Source organism: Neltuma alba, unplaced genomic scaffold, assembly GCF_004799145.2.
Source record: "Neltuma alba isolate B1F8T4 unplaced genomic scaffold, ASM479914v2 tig00004424_pilon, whole genome shotgun sequence".
NCBI lineage: Eukaryota > Viridiplantae > Streptophyta > Magnoliopsida > Fabales > Fabaceae > Neltuma > Neltuma alba.
In genome coordinates this window covers 1-17859 of record NW_021633701.1, presented here as the reverse complement: position 1 = coordinate 17859, position 17859 = coordinate 1, and the positions used below count along the sequence as shown (strand labels likewise).

Here is a 17859-nt window from a genome sequence, read left to right as displayed (position 1 = left end):
CAGAAATGTCCACCTTGAGATCTGAGGAGAATGCAGGTGGAGAAGGAGAGAGAAGGGGAGGGAGGGAGAGAGATTGGGATGGAGGAGGAGGAAGAAAGCGGAGGGCTTGTTCTAGGGATTTTGGAGCTGTGTGAGCTTATGAATGAGTGAAGGCAACGAGGGTGGGCCAGAAATAATTCATCCCACGACAGCTAACTCACAGCTCAGCCCTCAACAAAAGCCCACTGTATTCTCTCTCTCTTCTTTTTTTTTTTTAATTTAATTCCTTGACTGAATTAATTATTAGTTTTTCTTTAATCTTTTTTTTTTTTCCGTGAGTGTTTACATTTGAGTTTCTTTTGGCCTTAACACGCTTGGATAAATTCATGGACGCGGAATCACGCTCACTCGAATTTTTTTTATTTATTAATGAAATAATAATTCTCAATTATGACTTACAATTTTTTAAATCATTTTTGCAGCTTGGAACAACCTCATTGGATTGACATTACTCATCATTTTTTATTTAAAAAAATACAAAGAAAGCTGTTAGCATGATTGTAAAATATATGGACAAATCCATGCCTCAATGGTGAAGAATTTCGGCGGGTTGACCGGCTAAACCAGTTACACCAGCTGCTTATTACACAGTTTATTTAAAAATTAAAAATACAATGAATTAATTAATCTTATCTTGCATAATTTAAATTTCTACTTGTTAAAAGTTTGAAACAGACGTAGTTAAGAAGCTGGCAGATACGGGCGATGAGGAAATGTTGGTTATTACTCTCTCGTTTCCTTATTATAAAAGACAAATAACTAAATTACGTTGATAAAAAAAACAGTTAAAATTAGTTGAAGACAATTAATGTGTAAAAAGTATAATATTTTTTCCAACAATGCCCCCATTAATAAGGAGAGAGAGTATGAGAAGAACAATTAAATTATTAAAAAAAAGAGAAGTGGGAGGAAGAGAGTATGAGTTGGAGACAAAATAAATAGGGTAAAACAGGAAATCAATACAAAAAAATAGAGACAGCTTTTAAGTGTCTCTTATATATGAGAACATGTATAAGCATTAAATGTCTCTTATAATAAAGAACGGAGGGAGTATTATTTATTATTATAATAAAGATAATTGTTTAAACTGTGGGTCGTTTTTTTCTGATGTACTGCAGGTTTTTGTTGGATTGGGAATTGGAAGGAGGACTAGAGGTGTGCGTTTCCTCGTCTCATCGTCGTTTAAATCAGAACCAACATGGAAACGACAATTTTAGATCACATTCCCAAAATTTCCAAACCCCAGGCGCTTCGGTGCTGCGCGTCCGCGTCACCAATGATGCCAGGTCAGCCAGCGGGCGCGTAGATGGGGCCCACCATGAAACTCCTCAGACAAACGAGAACGTCCGTTTTGGAAAGAGATTGGGAAGCGAGAGTGCTTTGATTGGGACCCACGCGTCACGTCTTGCCCGGCTGGATCGTCGGCGCTTATGTGGGGGCCCCACCGCTTCCGCTCGGCATTGTAGTGCACCGCATACGCATGAGCGTCAACGCGCACCGCATCCTCATTTCCCTCCTTTGTGCTTACCTTTTTATTTCGTCTTAAATGACCAACTCACCCTCAGCCCAATTTAAATTCTGTAATGACCGTTAAAACGCGCTTATCCTTTGGCTCCAGCGCAAAGTGTAATATAGAATGCACTGGGAATTTCTTTTTCTTAAGGAAAGTATAATCATATGTCTTTGGGAAAAAAAAATTGTTCTCTTCCTTATATAAAATTTCTTAATCTAAAATTTGAATTACTTTTTTAGCTTTCAAAATTATTCTTCCTCAGGCAAAGTTCTTTAATTAATAAATGATAATTACCATAATAATAAAGTCATGACATATATTACTTTTTTGTGTATATTTTCTGATACACAGATAATTGTATCATAGAAAAAATGTGAAAGTGTATTACTCAATTTAAATATTAATAATTTAATATGCCTCTTTTTTAAAATGGTATGTTTCTTACTTGTTAAAAAAATTTAATTAAAATTATTTAAATTGATGGGGAAAGTCATATTATTTAAATTAAAATTTGTGAAAGAGTGGAGAGTGAGTTTTAGAACAAATAAATAGAGATGTGGTAGGCACCATAGGTGAATTTGAAAAAGTGGTTTTGGTTAGGTGGATGAGTAGTGCTATAGTGCAATTTACCTGGAATCAAAAGTACTTCCATTTTATAGATTTTTCTTTTTTTTAATTGATCTTTTTTGTTTTGAGTTTTGACCACTATTAGGTCTAGTAATCACTTTATGCCATATTGATAATGCTGTGAGGGACTATTTAATATTTTATTGCTCCTCGTTGCTTCATCAGAAATCTCCTTCAAACTTTAAATTTTTTTTTTTTAACCTAAAGGAGCATACATGACTTTAATAATGTCTTCTTTTATTTGCATGAATCGGTACTTTGGCACGCCCGAATATATTTCTTGAATGCTTTAACCTAAACTTCATATACACCCCCCTACTAGTGTTTTTTTTTTTAACCAAATAACGCATCATATTATTGATAATCAGATACAGATATAACAAATAATTACTACCTCCGGTCCTTAATACTACCTTCGGTCCTTAATATAAGATATTGTTTACTTTTATTTTGGTTCTAAATATAAGACTTCAATCCACTTCGTCTCTTATATTTATATATTTTTTTTCTAAAGTAACCCTTCTAACAATGATAGTTCTAGTCAATTGGCTTTTATAATTAGGACCTTAGGTATTATAAGATCTTGCTTGATTTTTATTTTGATCCTAAATATAAGACCTCAGTCCACTTTGTCTCTCATATTTATGTATTTTTTTTCAAGATAAATCCTTATAACAATAATAGTTTTAGCCAATACACTTCTTAATTAGTAAGGATATTTTAGAAAAAAAATACTTATTTGTTACAAATAATTAACTTAACTTTTCTTTTTAATTTTTTCAAATTAGTCAACTAGCTCTTATAAATATAACCCGAGGTAGTATTTGTTATGCTTGCACATACAAACATTTTAATACACTTACATGCTTTGAGGATGATTGAATTTATATTCGATTTGCGTACAGGATAGAGAGAGGAAAAAATTAAATTTATTAAATAAATGTATAGTTTTGCACCTAATTTATTGTTTTGTAGATTCTTATTTTCTTAATATATGTTAAATAGGGGCAAAATTTAAAAAAAAAATCAATTTTAAGACATGAATAATAAGATTTTAGATTTTTTAAATTTAATTAAAACATATTAGAAGTGTCTCATAAATATGATGAAAAATATTAATATAGATTATCAGGATGTAATTTATACTCTACAAAAGCACATGCAATTGAATCTTGTGAGTTTTGATTTAGCCAAATGAGATTGTTTTGGGATATTTTTAAATTACTCCTCTATTCCTTTATATTAAATTTAATTTTTATTTAGCTGTTGTGTAAAAAAAAAAAGAAAACTATTATTGTGTCCCTCATGTTTCAATAGTTTTAACTTAGCAGCCCCATTATTTTTTTAATCTATCAACATACCATTATTACCACATCCATACCGTGTGATGCATAAAGAGTTTAAATATGTATGTTTTGACCTGATTCGTATACTTTATTTAACACTAATTACACTACACGTGAGTGTTTTTTTTTTTTTTTTAACAATTTACCCTTCTTTCCTTGTTTGTTGATACTAATGTTAATAATACCAACACATGTTTAACAGCATTGATAAAATGAATGACAAATTAACAAAAGTTCAACATCAATTCTTGGATATTTTTTTTTTTAAAGTGCTATGAAATTTCAATTACAAAATTTGAAACTTTCAGAACCATTTGTAAGGAATCTCTAATAATAATCAAATATATAAATTGCAAGTATAATATGAATGATATTTTTTTATTTGGTGCAGGTCGATCGGCCTAATTATTATAATTTGTTAGTTAAAACTAATACTTTTTTAATGTAATGTATAATAAATAATAAGGAATATAATTGCAACAGGCAGATTTATGCAAGTTATGATTCGTTTGGCGAGGCAAACCAATTCCCACAAATGAAGATACAATAAATTAATATTGATTAGTACTAACCCATGATTATTGGTTAATGTTGTCTAAGAACAAGTTGTATAAAATATGATTAACCACTCGCATTTGGTATGCTTTTTATTTCAAAATTGATCGACAAGCGTGTAGGTCATCAAATGGCATCCAATCATAAGAGCAATCTGAATTATTGTTTTATATACTAACTCAGATTAGTCGTTGTCACTAAGTAATAATTAATTATAATACTAGTAATAATGAAAATACTATTAGTTTTAGGTGCTGGCAAAAATAAATACTGTTAGTTTTAGGTTTATTCATAAAATATTTCCAAATACACACCTAGCATACAATATCGACTTTGCTAAAAAAATGCTTATAAAAATTCTAAGAGAACGTAAAAATGACACAATCCTTAATTTAAACAGGTGTCTATTATCACTAAAAAGTATTAGACACTTGCTTAAATAAATTACCGTGGTATTTTTGTTCTTTTTAAAATTTTTATGATATTTTTACACTCAAGTAAACATTATGATGTCGGATACGTATTTGCAAATACCTTAACCCCTTTTTTTTGCCAGTAATATACCCTTTAATACAAAACATTTAATGCCAAAACATACTTACAATTATAATTATTTTTACAGTAAAGGTTATTATTAAAATAGAAATTACTAGTATATTGAAAAATCACAAAAAAATGGCAATAGTTTTAAGCAAAAATCAATAGTAAATTCAGAAACCGCAATTATATTTTTAGTTTTGAAAAATTTATTATAATTACCACTTCGAGTATTTTGTAATAATTTGAAAGGTTTGGGCCATTAGATGTGATTTTATCTTGAAAATCTTTAGACGCTGGCGTGGGAATAGAACTATGGGAGTCACGGATGGGGACAAAATTGCCAGCCGGCAAGCAAACGTAAAGAATAGCGGTAAAGTTGAGGTCAGATGGACACGTGTCATGGATCGGACGGTCCATGTCTTCATAGATGATAATATAAAAAATAAAAATAGCGCGTGGCGTTTGAGCGGAGCCATGTGCGAAGTCTGGCTTCGGCGCAACCTCGTATATTTGTTGACTTGGATTTGTTCTAACTTGCTAATAGTATTAATAATTATATGTATAAAAAACAGTATTAATAATTATATACCAATATCTTTATCAATATTAATGTAAAAAAACTTGTCAATCAAATTTGATTCAATTAATAAAGAGTAAGTTTTATCTTGATGTAAACTACATGGTATCTAATATTCCTCCGGTATTTAATATAGGACCTAATTGTTGAGTTAATTTTGATCATAAATATAAAATCTATTTCTCATATTTATTAATTTTTTCTAAGTTACTTCTAGTTCTATGGATACTCCCTCAACCATAATCAAATAGAAGAGAGAAGGAGGATATTAAGGAATATGATTGTAGTGTTTTAGGAAAAACATTCCATATTTCTTATAATTAACTAATTTATCTAACTTTTTTAATCTAGTCAAATTATTTAAATAGCTCTTATATTAAGGACCGAAATAGTACTTGACAAAAGGGAGAAAAAAAACTACATGATATCTAATACGTTCGCACAATGCTTTGTGTGTAAACATTTTGCGCAAAAAACACATGTGAGAGGGACATTTTATTGGAAAAATTATACTCATGTCTCAAATAATAAATTTTATTACTGTAATGTACTTTAAAATTTAAAATTAATCTCAAATCTCAAAGAATTTATGAGTAAGAGATTGTAACTATTAATTAACTATCTTACTCTTAGCATATTTTCTTATCAATTTTAACTCATTTACTTGTTAGTTGTGCCTATACAATACAGATTGTCACTCTGTATTGCACCCTAACTTGTTAATTGATAGGCCACAATAAATTGTCATTTCCTGCACGTTGACTTGTCAATCGAGCTGCAGTCAAAATACTAATTTCAATCCTCAATATAAGTGAATTCTAAACTAAATTTTATATTCAGAAACAGAGATAATACATAAATGAGAGTGTTAAAAATTACTCCTCCGGTCCTTATTATAAGACCCAATTTGACTTTTTATTTGGTCCTAATTATAAGACCCAATCCATTTTCTCTCTTATATTTATGCATTTTTTTCCAAGATAATCCTTCTAATAATGATAGTTTTAGCCAATATACTTAATTAGCAAGGATATTTTAGGAATAACAACACTTATTTATTACAAATAACCAACTTAACTTACTTCCTTAATCTCCTCAAATAAGTCAATTGGGTCTTATAATTAGGACCGGAGGAGTATAAAACAAAATTAGATAACATGTAAAAATGAGACGGACGTAGTATGCATATTTACATATTTTGTGTCACTTTCCTAAAATACTATACATGACTAAAGACATCAAAAGATTCCAACAAATTTTTTCCTATGTTTCAATAAATATAATAATTTTTTTACAAGGAACAATTATAAAAGAATCACAAACATTCAACATCCATCCCAATGTTCAAAACAAAGCTAAAGTGGAAGATTTTGTGATGTAGGCAAGTAGCCAAAAGATACAAAAATTCGAAGAAGGAAGTAATCTTACACATTATTTCCAATCATAAAAAATTGGAATTTAGAGGAGAGGTAGATAGCTTACTAGACATAATAAAATAAAAGAAGAGTGCTTAGTACTTGATATCAGAGAACAAAAGAGCTTACTTGCACTATAAGATTTCACCATTCCCATTATTAAGGATCCTCCTAATCCTAAAGAGCTGTGAACGGAATAAAGCGGAGAAAAATAGGGAAAGCAAACTTTTACTTTTCTTCTCTTCCAAAGCAAAGTGTAGGTTGTATTTTGTAGGTTCTTTCCCCTGTTTAAATGGAAGAATATTTAAAAATAAATAAAAAAGAAACAATGTCCCACTTTCCTTCCCCCTCATAATTTTTTTAGTTTCTCTGAATGATTTTAAAATAATTAAAATCAGAATTCAATAATGATATATTTAAGTTAATACCTTTAAGACCTAATTAATTAATTTAAATAAATTAAAGATGTTGTTTAAATTAGTTAATATGATATATATATATATCTCTAAAACACCGTAATTATCTTTACCAATTCCTTCTCTTCTTCTCCAACTTTATTATTACTGGGGGAATAGGGTTAATTTTAAAAAAATTAATAAATATATAAAATAGATCTAATATATAAAATTAATATTTATTCTAGATTAAGTTTTACATTAAAGATCTGGTAAAAAAAGCTTTACATTAAAGATCATAAGAGTATTTAATACTTTTTTTTTTTGATAAATTAAGAGTATTTAATACTGCATGGAAATTTTAGAATATACATATACTCCTCCGGTCCTTAATATATGACCCAATTGTTGAGTTAGTTTTGGTCCTAAATATAAGACTCATTTCTTATATTTATCAATTTTCTCTAAATTACCCCTATGGATACTCCCTCAACCATAATCAAGTAAAAGAAGGAGAGAGGGTATTAAGAAAGATGATTATGGTATTTTAGGAAAAATGTGTCACTTTTTTTATAATTAACTAACTTACCTAACTTTCTTAATATAATCAAATTAGTTAAATGGGTCTTATATTAAGGACTGAAGGAGTACAATTAATAGCGTGTGTACACATGAACAAGCCATGAAGAGAGAGAGAGAGAGACGCGGCAACGGCAACGGTAATTACGGAGGGATTCGAGAGGTCAAAGCTTGACTCCGGACACGCCTTCCTTTTCTCCTCCAGAGAAAACGACGTCCTCAGATGCCGATTTAATTTTTTCAAGGGAATAAAATTTAGAGAAAATAACCCCAAGGCCAAAAAAAATGTAATCATAAAAAAAATGTCAATAACAAATTGGCACATATGAATTTACAATCATTTCTTGCGAATTTATCGTTATATATTGTTCAGTTGTTGTAATTAAGATATTTTAGTTGTATATTCATTTAATGACACTTTACAGTTATTCTCCTTTAAATTTATATAAACCCTGTATATAAACTAATAGAAAAATTAATATGTATATCTTTAATTTTTCCAGTTTATTTTGTTTGAATTGGGTACTTATACTTTGATCATCGTAAGAATTCATCATTCGGGTAAGACATATTAATTTTAATTTATAGAGTTTCATGAATTTTTTTATTTAACATCGTTACATTTTTATAAATGAATTTTCGCAAAATTTATAAATTTTAATTATCGATCAAACAATAAAAACTCAATTCAAACAAGATAAATTGTAATAAGGACATGATTCAAAGATTATAAGGACTTACAAGTTAAATTTCCCAAAATAATGTTAACTCGATTGAGCTTTTTTCCTATAAAAATTAAATCACATATTTTTTTAATATAAATTAAAATCCAAACAAGCTCATCCTTCTATCCACTGCTTCTATTATTTATTTTTTTATTTTTCTTTTTGACAATCTGCTTTCTTTTGTTATTTTTTTATCTGACTCGTCTGTTTTTATGTTTTTTTTAAATATCAAATTTGCTGATGCCAGGGTCGTGCTTTGCTGTCTCCACCAGAATTTAGACTTTTACGTATGGACCAAGGATTTTCTTTTTTGGACCAAGGAATATTGAAAGCATAAACTTGAGAACATATAATTTTAACATGATAATTATTATAAACTAGCAGATACTGAATTTTAAAACAGTAACTTTATTCTTCAATATCGTAAATACTGATTAATTCTCCAAAATCATATAAATTATGTAAATATTTTTAAATTATTCAATTAATAAGCATTTTAAGAAATTATTTTATTTTATTTTAAATAATTATTTCAACAAACACTCATCGTTTCGCCCTTGAAAATTTTGTAAGTAAAGATGACACTTATTCAATTATATACAAGCTTCGAGTTCCCTTTCTTTAATGATGTATCCTAGTGAAAGTTTAAGATCCAATCCAATTTAACTAAATTATTATTAAATATACTATATATGATAATTATATCAAGATCAATATACTACTTCTGGTCCTAATTATAAGGCCTAATTGACTAATTTGAGAAAACTAAAAAAGTAAGTTGAGTTAGTTATTTGTCCTAAATAAGTGCTATCTTTTTTAAAATATCCTTGCTAATCAAGTGTATTAGTTAGAATTACCATTATTAGAAGGACTATTTTGAAAAAAAAATGTATAAATATGAGAGACAAAGTGGATTAAGCTCTTATATTTAGGATCAAAATAAAAATAAAACAAGACCTTATATTAAGGATGGGAGTTAGTATAAAAAATATGTTGTGAAAAATTCTGTCCTTGGTTATATATATGTGAAAATATTAATGAGAGAGGCAAAACTAACTCCTATGATCTCTACGTCTCAAAAAAAAAAATGGTTCTTCTTGACTAAGAAATACTTCTACTATAAAAAAAAATTTTGAAAGAAAAATAACTGTTAAATTTTTTTAAAAAAATAAATAAGTTCTTGTAGTGATTTTAATAAGTTAAAATATATCAAAATGACCTATTTTATCATTTAAAAATTTAATAGGTATTTTTCTGTCATTTTTCTAAAAAAAGTATGAGATTATTTTCTTTCATTCTACTTTTTCTATCTTTCTTTTATTTTAAAAATACTTCTTCAACGTATGATTTCGAATGCGATCTAAATTTGTATTTTTGGTAGAACACAATTTTAGTTTTGGACTGCTATTAGTTAAATATAATTTTCCCATCTTTTAATTAATAAGAAGCATGATTATTATTTTAAAAAATATATTTTCTTATAGCAAAGTGAGTGGCCTGTATAGCTTAATTTTCAAGAGAATTAGGACTTAAATAAGAATATGATTCATATATTGTTGTGCGTGGGCTGTCATAGGCCTATAACTTAATAGCGCTAAAGGTCTGTTTGGCTCAATAAAAAGAAGGGGAAGAGAGGAGAGCGAAAGGATTTTAATATCACCTTATTTGAATTTATAAAAAAGGAGAGAAAGGGAGGAGTTTTAATATTACCTTGTTTGATTCATGAGAAGAGGGGAGGAAAAAATATTTTAACACGGATAATTTTGTCCTTATTTTATTTAAGATATGGGCATAATAGTATCACATGACAAAATAGAGACATAATAGTCATAACATAACAAAATATTACTTTTTTCCTCCAAATCTTCCTCGTACCAAACACACCCTAAGTGTTTTATTTAAGTTTTTTCTTTAAGCGTAATTCAAAGCCTGCAATAATTTGTTCAATATTCTCTTCATGCAACCCACACTCTAAGGTCGTTTTCCTCTTCAAATTGTTCTTCTTATTCTTTCCTCTTTTTTTTTTATTTAAAATTTTTTCCTTTAGTTGAATCTTCAAACAATTTATAGTATGAACGTTTGGTCTTCAAGGTTTTGAATAATAATAATTATTCCCTTGACTTTTCGTGTATGTTCTTCTCCTCACAAACTTATCTGAATCACCAACAAAGTCAAGGCTTCAAAATTATATACTACCTTTTGTTTTATTTATAAAATCTCATTTGTAATCTATAAACAAAGTCTTATAAATAGGACTTTTGGTAGTACATTGCATCAAATTAATAACCAAAATTCTCAAAATAATTATATTGAAAGCAATGGTTCTCATGCTGGTCTATTCCATCCCAAAAATTTATTTACTTTAATTAATTAATTAATATTTTCACAGAAGGCCTGCATGCTTTTAAAATAATCAGACTATTTTATATGTTGTGTGATGTGTCTCCGATCTGTCTTCCTTCTAATCCTTGTGAATTGGCTGGAAAATTAATCGATAATTTTTTATAATTTTACATTATTTTTAAGGTTCTAATAATTTTTTTAATTTTTAATTATGCTCTTATAATTTTATCTAAATTTTAATTCGATCCTTTGTAGCTTCAGATGACCGGTAGAAAGTGTTGGCCGCAGCACTTAGAAAGAAATGGTTAATATGAGTTGTTTCCAAGAACTATTTCGCAATAACTCCAACAAAGAGGAAATAAACATATAAACCTAATTAAAAATAAAGTAAAATTAAAACTACTAGTAGATTGGTTTTTCCAACTGGCTCTTTCTATGAGAAGTTACAGATGAACCAAGTGGAAAAGACAATTGTGAGAAGCTACGAGAGTCATTAATAAACTCAACCTTTTCTGGCATTTGCTTGTTTGTTTCCTCAGAAAATTGTGACTTAACAATATAAGAGATTGCTCAGGAGAACGAATGGTCACCACCACCTTATAGTTCAAACCTGAACTTTGTGGTGGATATGGCGAAAAGAATATAGTTTTGTTAATATCTCAAGAATTGTAGTTTTTTTTGGTCAAAAAATATTAAAAAAAACTCTAAAATTAATCCATCAGAAGAGATAAGGCTTTGAAGACTGTACTCTCAAGTTTAAATAGAAAGATGAGGAAGAAACCAAACTGACACACATGACCAACGCAGGCAAACACAAGACGTAGACGAAACTTCAAAATTTATCACAATTTGGTCGATTCTAACAATGTGTAACCATACCAATTCATTGTGTTTGGCGCGTGGAAGATGGAGGAGATGTGATAAAAAAAATTTTAACGAGTCCAATTTTTAAAAAAATTGGAGAATTGAGATTATAAAATTTTAATAAAGAGAAGGTATATGGTAAAAGATTAATAAAAAAAATAAAATTTTTAACCCCACTTCTATATTTTTATTAAATCCAACTCATTAAAATTTCTCTCTGCTCCTCTCATATCAAAGAACCAGACAATGAGTTAAGATTAGGTGTTAAATTAGATTATTTTAGTATTTTCGGGGAAAAACTGTTATAACGTACATAGATATATATATGAATTCCTTATAAAACCCTCTTAAAATGTCATCCATAGATCCGATTTTCCCCCCCTTATTTTGACTCACCCTAAAATTTCTCTGAAGATAAGAAATAGTTTTGGATGACAAATATAAAATAAATCGTTAGACTTTGAGTAAAACCAGTATACATATACATACAAACAAATATACTATAATATGATCTATTTAGCAAAATAACTATAGGAGTCTATGGCTGCTTCAACTCTGATATTTCCTTTCTTTATGTGTTTAAATAAGAGTTTTGATACACACACACACATTTATGATTATTTGCGGGAATTTTAATTAAATTTCTTTTCAGGCTTCCACCTATTTATTTGAGGTTTAACCCCACAACCTCTCCTATTTAAGTTGAAGGCTCTTGACATTAATATGGGTAACATGCGCACACTAACCTGTGAATAACGGTGACACTATTGTCTCGTGGCTACGAATGCCTTGAGAGCCAGGGCTATATTTGTCTCTTTAAAGACAAACACAACAACATTGAATTGACAGTAAAATTTGGACAAACTAATAGACGACGGGTTTAGTGGAAGGAACTAGTTCCTCACAACATAACAAATCAATATTCGAATCCTTACTGAGAGAGATATCTGCATTTAATGTTTGACAACGACTCAAACAGTACTACCTTCAACAAGAGAATACCTGTACTGAGGGGGAAAAAAATAAAATTAGTACAAGATTGAGGGTTCGGTTTAAATACTGGAAAGAAAAAAAAAATGAATTATATAAAAAAATTAAGCTTTAGGAGGCGTCCCTTGTCAAGAACTGAACTTACCCGTGTGGTGCCATGTGCTTGGTTCTAAAAACATCATTATCAGGAACCAAGTGCCCCAATAAAGATAAGATTGTGTCTTCCCTCTCTTTACAAAAGCACCAACGTTTTTCCTTCCTTTGTGGCTTTGGTCTCTCTCACTTGCCAAAATCACTGCCCCATTTACTGTATCTTATTCTCTTTCTTCTGCATAATATATTAACCACTACTCTCAAATCATATTATATACATAATTCAATTGATATTTGGTATTACTGGATTGGATTCATACACCCTCAGATCTAATTGAAAATAACTCTTTTGATATAATTTTTTTCATTGTAAAGTTCAAACAATCAATCAAGTTCTTTCCACACAACTTGACCACCGTGGGTTAAAAGTACATGACATGCAATTTAGTACCTTTTTTTTTTTTTAATAATTTTGCTAAACACAATATCCTCTTATTAAACATGAATATCTAACTCAGTGGGTATTCCATATGAAGTTGAAATTTTCAATTAATGATTAATTCAAAAATTGGGTTATTGATATCACCAATTAAAGTTGTACTACTCACATAACCGAACTTACTTAGTGAGATAAAGATTTGTTATTACTCCTCCAGTCCTTAATATAAGACCCATTTAACTAATTTGATTAGATTAAGGAAGTTAGGTAAGTTAGGTAATTATAAAAAATGTGACACGTTTTTCCTAAAATACCATAATCATCTTTCTTAATACCCCCTATTTCTCTTCTACTTGATTATGGTTAAGGGAGTATCCATAGGGGTAATTTAGAGAAAATTAAAAAATATGATAAATGGGTCTTATATTTAGGACCAAAACTAACTCAACAATTGGGTCCTATATTTAGGACCGGAGGAGTATTAGTTATTAGTTCCCAATAAAGGCATCAAGAACTTGGAAATCAAATACTCTTCTTTTCAAGTAAGCAAGCGAAATGCTTGCCGGGGATCGAGCTTGTGACCTCCATTACAAGGAAGGAGCATGGCGCCTTTTCAGGAATAAAATTACGCTTCCTCTATCCAACAATCAACATCCAAATAGCTCAGCAGAGAAGAATTTTTGGGACACGTACAGTGTATCTGGTCTATATAATCCATGGACAATGGAAACCAACGAGGAGAAAATGCGAATTATATTATCCAATGATCAATCATTAGAGGAATATTATATATAATACATTTCAATGCACGCCGGATTGTTAATTTAATCTGGAAGATCTTCACCGAAAGAATAGAGATTCAGCAAGTAGGCGAGCAAGTTCAAAACTTAAAACTGTAGTTATCACCTGAACATGAGACCCACCAACTCCCCACTTCACCTTTGCCGCCCCCTTTTTAATGCTCTGTTCTTATCTCATGTGAAATGTAGATAGAGAAAGCAACAGAGATACATACATGGATGACACTGAAACTATATATATATATATATATATATATATATATATAGACAGACACACACAAGAACACAACCACTTAACCCATGAACTTGTCGGCACGTTAGAACAAACAATATAGTAGTTGTGTTGATGAAACTAACCGTGACAAATTTGATTCGCTGCAAAACGCGTATACAGAGAAACCCCACATCCTCAGGGAATACGCAATCTTTCTTTGAATGCCAGCTCAGTTCGCATATCTGATACAAGAGGGTTAGCTTTAAGAAGGAAAATATATATATATATATATATATATATATAATACATACAAATTGCAAAGAGATGCTTGTGATTCTCTTAAATAATTAACCAGAGTTTTAGCAGTTCACAACAATTTTGCTAGTATTCTGGTCTTTTAGGTCTCCGACCACCTTTATGTTTCCCAAAAATAATGCTCTAATAAAAAGGTAACCAAATGATTGGCTATGATTGGGACATTCTTTAATGAGCATGAGCTTTGGATTGATTAAGAATGTGAAAAGGTATTTAGCTAATCACAAGAAATGGAGAGAAACGGACAAGAACATGCAAGGCAGACTATAAATTTGTAACCAACATTCTTATATTAGTGCTAAACTACCATTATTGTAAGCATAATACTATTCATTATTTTTATTTATTTTCACCACCAAAACCAACCCATAGAAAAAAAAAAAAAAGAGGAAAGAAAAGAATGAGAAAACACAGCATTTGAGGCACCTGGTCCCCTGGGGCTACCTGTTTATGGCCCACTGCCAACCTGCAACAAGTTGTAAAGCATATTCAACGAAGAATCTGATCAACGTGTGTATATGATCTGCAAAAGCACTCCTTTTTATTTTCTCATTCAATTCTGCATGCCCTTCAGGGTCTGTAAAAGTGAAGTAGCATCACAAGAATAATTTACTCATGGAGGAGACTGAAGAGGCACTTTGGAAGGAAACAATAAAGATCACCCTGCAATTGGTAGAAAATACATGAATCAAAAGCTGGAGGCGAAAAACCAGGACTCATGCCTAGAAAAGTGCTGAGATGGCAACAACCACTTGGCAAGTTGGCATGACGTGAACAGTATCTTGCATTGTTTCAGAACTACGGAAGCATAAACTTGTCCATAGACCAGAACTTCAATGGACCAGAACCTTACCTAACAACTGGATGAGTGAATAATGTTACTGTAAAGTACGCATGATGATTGTATTTTGCAATTACAGAATCTTGGGGTTTGGGTAGCCATCGCATATAAAGTTTAATCTTTATCATTCCATTCTATATGCTGAAGAAGAAGATAGAGATGGAAAAGTAGACGGACAGAAAGGAAAGGGAGAATTTCCCAATCACGATGATCTTACTAAAGTTTTTGCAGGTGCTAAGTGCAATCTAACCATCGTTTATCATATTAACCCAAAAGGCTCCACAGAAGAGTATTCAAGCAAGATGTTCCTAAACAAGAAATGTCCACATAATTTATTATATTAAAAAAAGGAAACTTAGATATAGGTATAAGGTTTTCCTATCAAGTTTCCTTATAAAACTATGACAATGTCAGTCGTTTTTTCCTCTTCTTCATTGAAAGAATTAGTTATTAAGAAACTTTCTTCCGGTCTATTGTTATTGGAAAACCTAATGGTAAACAGTGGGAAAATTTTACCAGAAGATTTTGTCCTCTCCTCGGTGAGTAAAGTTATGAAAAAAGATTAGAATAGAAGATTCCAGAGATTGGATACCATGTATCTGACAAATTCGTTATTGCTTCTGACTGAAGAAAAACTTGGCCTGAAGAAATTCAAGAAGATTTGTTGTTGACCTTTTCAAGTCAGCAATAAAAAATGCAGATCAAATGTTCAGCTTGAGCTATGCAAATTTAGGACAAACCATAAAATGAATCTCAATGATTCATGAGGTTGGCACTTATAAGTAACATAGTGAAGATAAGTAATTATAAAAACCATGTTCACATGAAATTGCAGGAGCTGGACATGTGTGTAACATCCATGCAATTAAAAAAGAAATGTAGCACATAACAGCTGGATCAAGCTTAATATGACCTATTGAAGTGGTGAAAGCATTGCCGTCTCAAAAGTTGGGTATGACCTTCAGAAGAATCTTCTTTCCTTCAAGCCAGCAGATTGTACCAAGCCCTGATCCATAAGAAAACTCGATGATTTGTTTTATATGTACACTCTGAATCATTATCCTAGTTGCCACTTGTTGCAATTCTGAGGATCATCAGCAAATCGATTTAGTAAAGTAACAGACTACCAATACACGTCATTGAATTGCCCTCAATCAACCATTCGTTTGCTTGCTCCTAATTTTCCTAGCACAACTGTTCCATAACTGACCAAAGATTCTGTGAAAGACAAATACGAGTCAATTTGAGTGTGAAAGGGCATGAAACTCCTCTGCATTAAATTACAATGAAACTCAGGTTTCAATTCTTGGAGTGAGAAGCAATATTTCAATGAGCGCTGCAAGAAACAAGGATCCTAACCTTCCTAATTTTGGGGTGAATGTTCAGAAGGGATGCAGTGATTTAGGACAAATCCGTTGAGGAGAAATGAACACAATGTGCAGATTTTTTTATTTTTACGAGATGGATTGACATAGCAGTGATTTGCCGGGGAATGTTCATGGGCTACCCACAAGAGATCTTGGTGTTTTCTTTATAAGTCTCGAGGACAATAAAAATTTAAATGGTTTTGGAAAGTTAGGGGCTAAAAGTGGAACAAATGAAAGTTAAGAGATAAAATAAAACTCCAGGCTAAGTTAAGGCATCAAATTTCACCGGAAAAATAAATATGGGATAAAAAATGTATTTGACATTTTCCCCTCAAGAAAAGGAAAAGGGACTTACAGTGCCAAACAACGCAGTTTGGCTGATAGAGTGTCAAGTATCTTGCAGAAGTAGCTGAAGTGTTTCTAAACATCTCATTCAAGGTAGCCATACAGCTAACATATGCAGAACGATAATGAATTGGTAATGGTTTGTGGAAAATGCTGGTATGCTCGAGATTAACAATAGACCAAAGCACTTAACAAAGACCTCAAAAGGTATGGCCAAGGTTGAGTCCGGCTATAGACGGGGTTATCCATTGTCTACTGGAATGACAACCAATACGAAATATAGATTTCAGAGCTATAATAAGTGAAAAAGCTATTATCTTTCAATTAGATGGTCATAAGAAGACTGATCGGGAGATTATTCTACCAAGAATAGAAACAAAAGGGGTGAGGGCAAATAAAACTAACCAGTGTTCATCAATCTCAGAATTCCAACAATATCAACAGTGGCTAAGGGTGATAATGCTCTCATGCCATCGGTAGCCTTTTTTTTTTTTTTTTTAAACTTCCATTGTATTTATGACCAGAACACCATCAGCTGAAACAGCATTGTCCACTAGTCCACTTACGCCTTGTCTTCACTCTCATTCTCCCTATCCTCATTTATCTCTTGAGAATGTAAAGGTAGGACACATTTAGGACATTACTCATGTGAAAGAAACTAAAGCAAATCAACACTAGCGATGCTGTAAATAAAACCATTTTAGACAGCAGCATGCGGCAGACAAACATTCAATTAACAAAAAGCAAACAAAAAAGCTTGCAGAGCAATTGGTTCAGGTGACTTAAAAGAGCTCATTCTTTCACTTCTTAATAAAAACTGTCCACAAAAATTACAAAGTATTTTCCTGAAGCTCCCGACACTATCCAAATTAAGGGAAATAAAGGTAGAAGTGGTTCAACCATACAAAACAACGCCCAGCATTTTGGAAACAGTGCA

General features: G+C 30.8%; 1 long non-coding RNA gene across 8 annotated transcripts; it reads right to left on the bottom strand.

Moving 5' to 3' along the window:
* Window positions 1–12487: 12487 nt before the first annotated feature.
* Window positions 12488–17407, bottom strand: LOC114744668 (uncharacterized). 8 transcript variants are annotated; one of them, XR_003740127.1, is made up of 5 exons: window positions 16124–16622; window positions 14814–15032; window positions 14198–14296; window positions 12654–12836; window positions 12488–12520 (listed from the first exon to the last, which is right to left on the bottom strand). It is a non-coding gene; the product is annotated as an uncharacterized LOC114744668 (long non-coding RNA). The 8 variants fall into 8 exon arrangements; XR_003740128.1 differs by having other exon boundaries at window positions 12501–12525; XR_003740126.1 differs by lacking the exons at window positions 12488–12520; window positions 12654–12836 and adding an exon at window positions 17328–17407 and having other exon boundaries at window positions 13657–14296; window positions 16124–16480.
* Window positions 17408–17859: the final 452 nt, after the last annotated feature.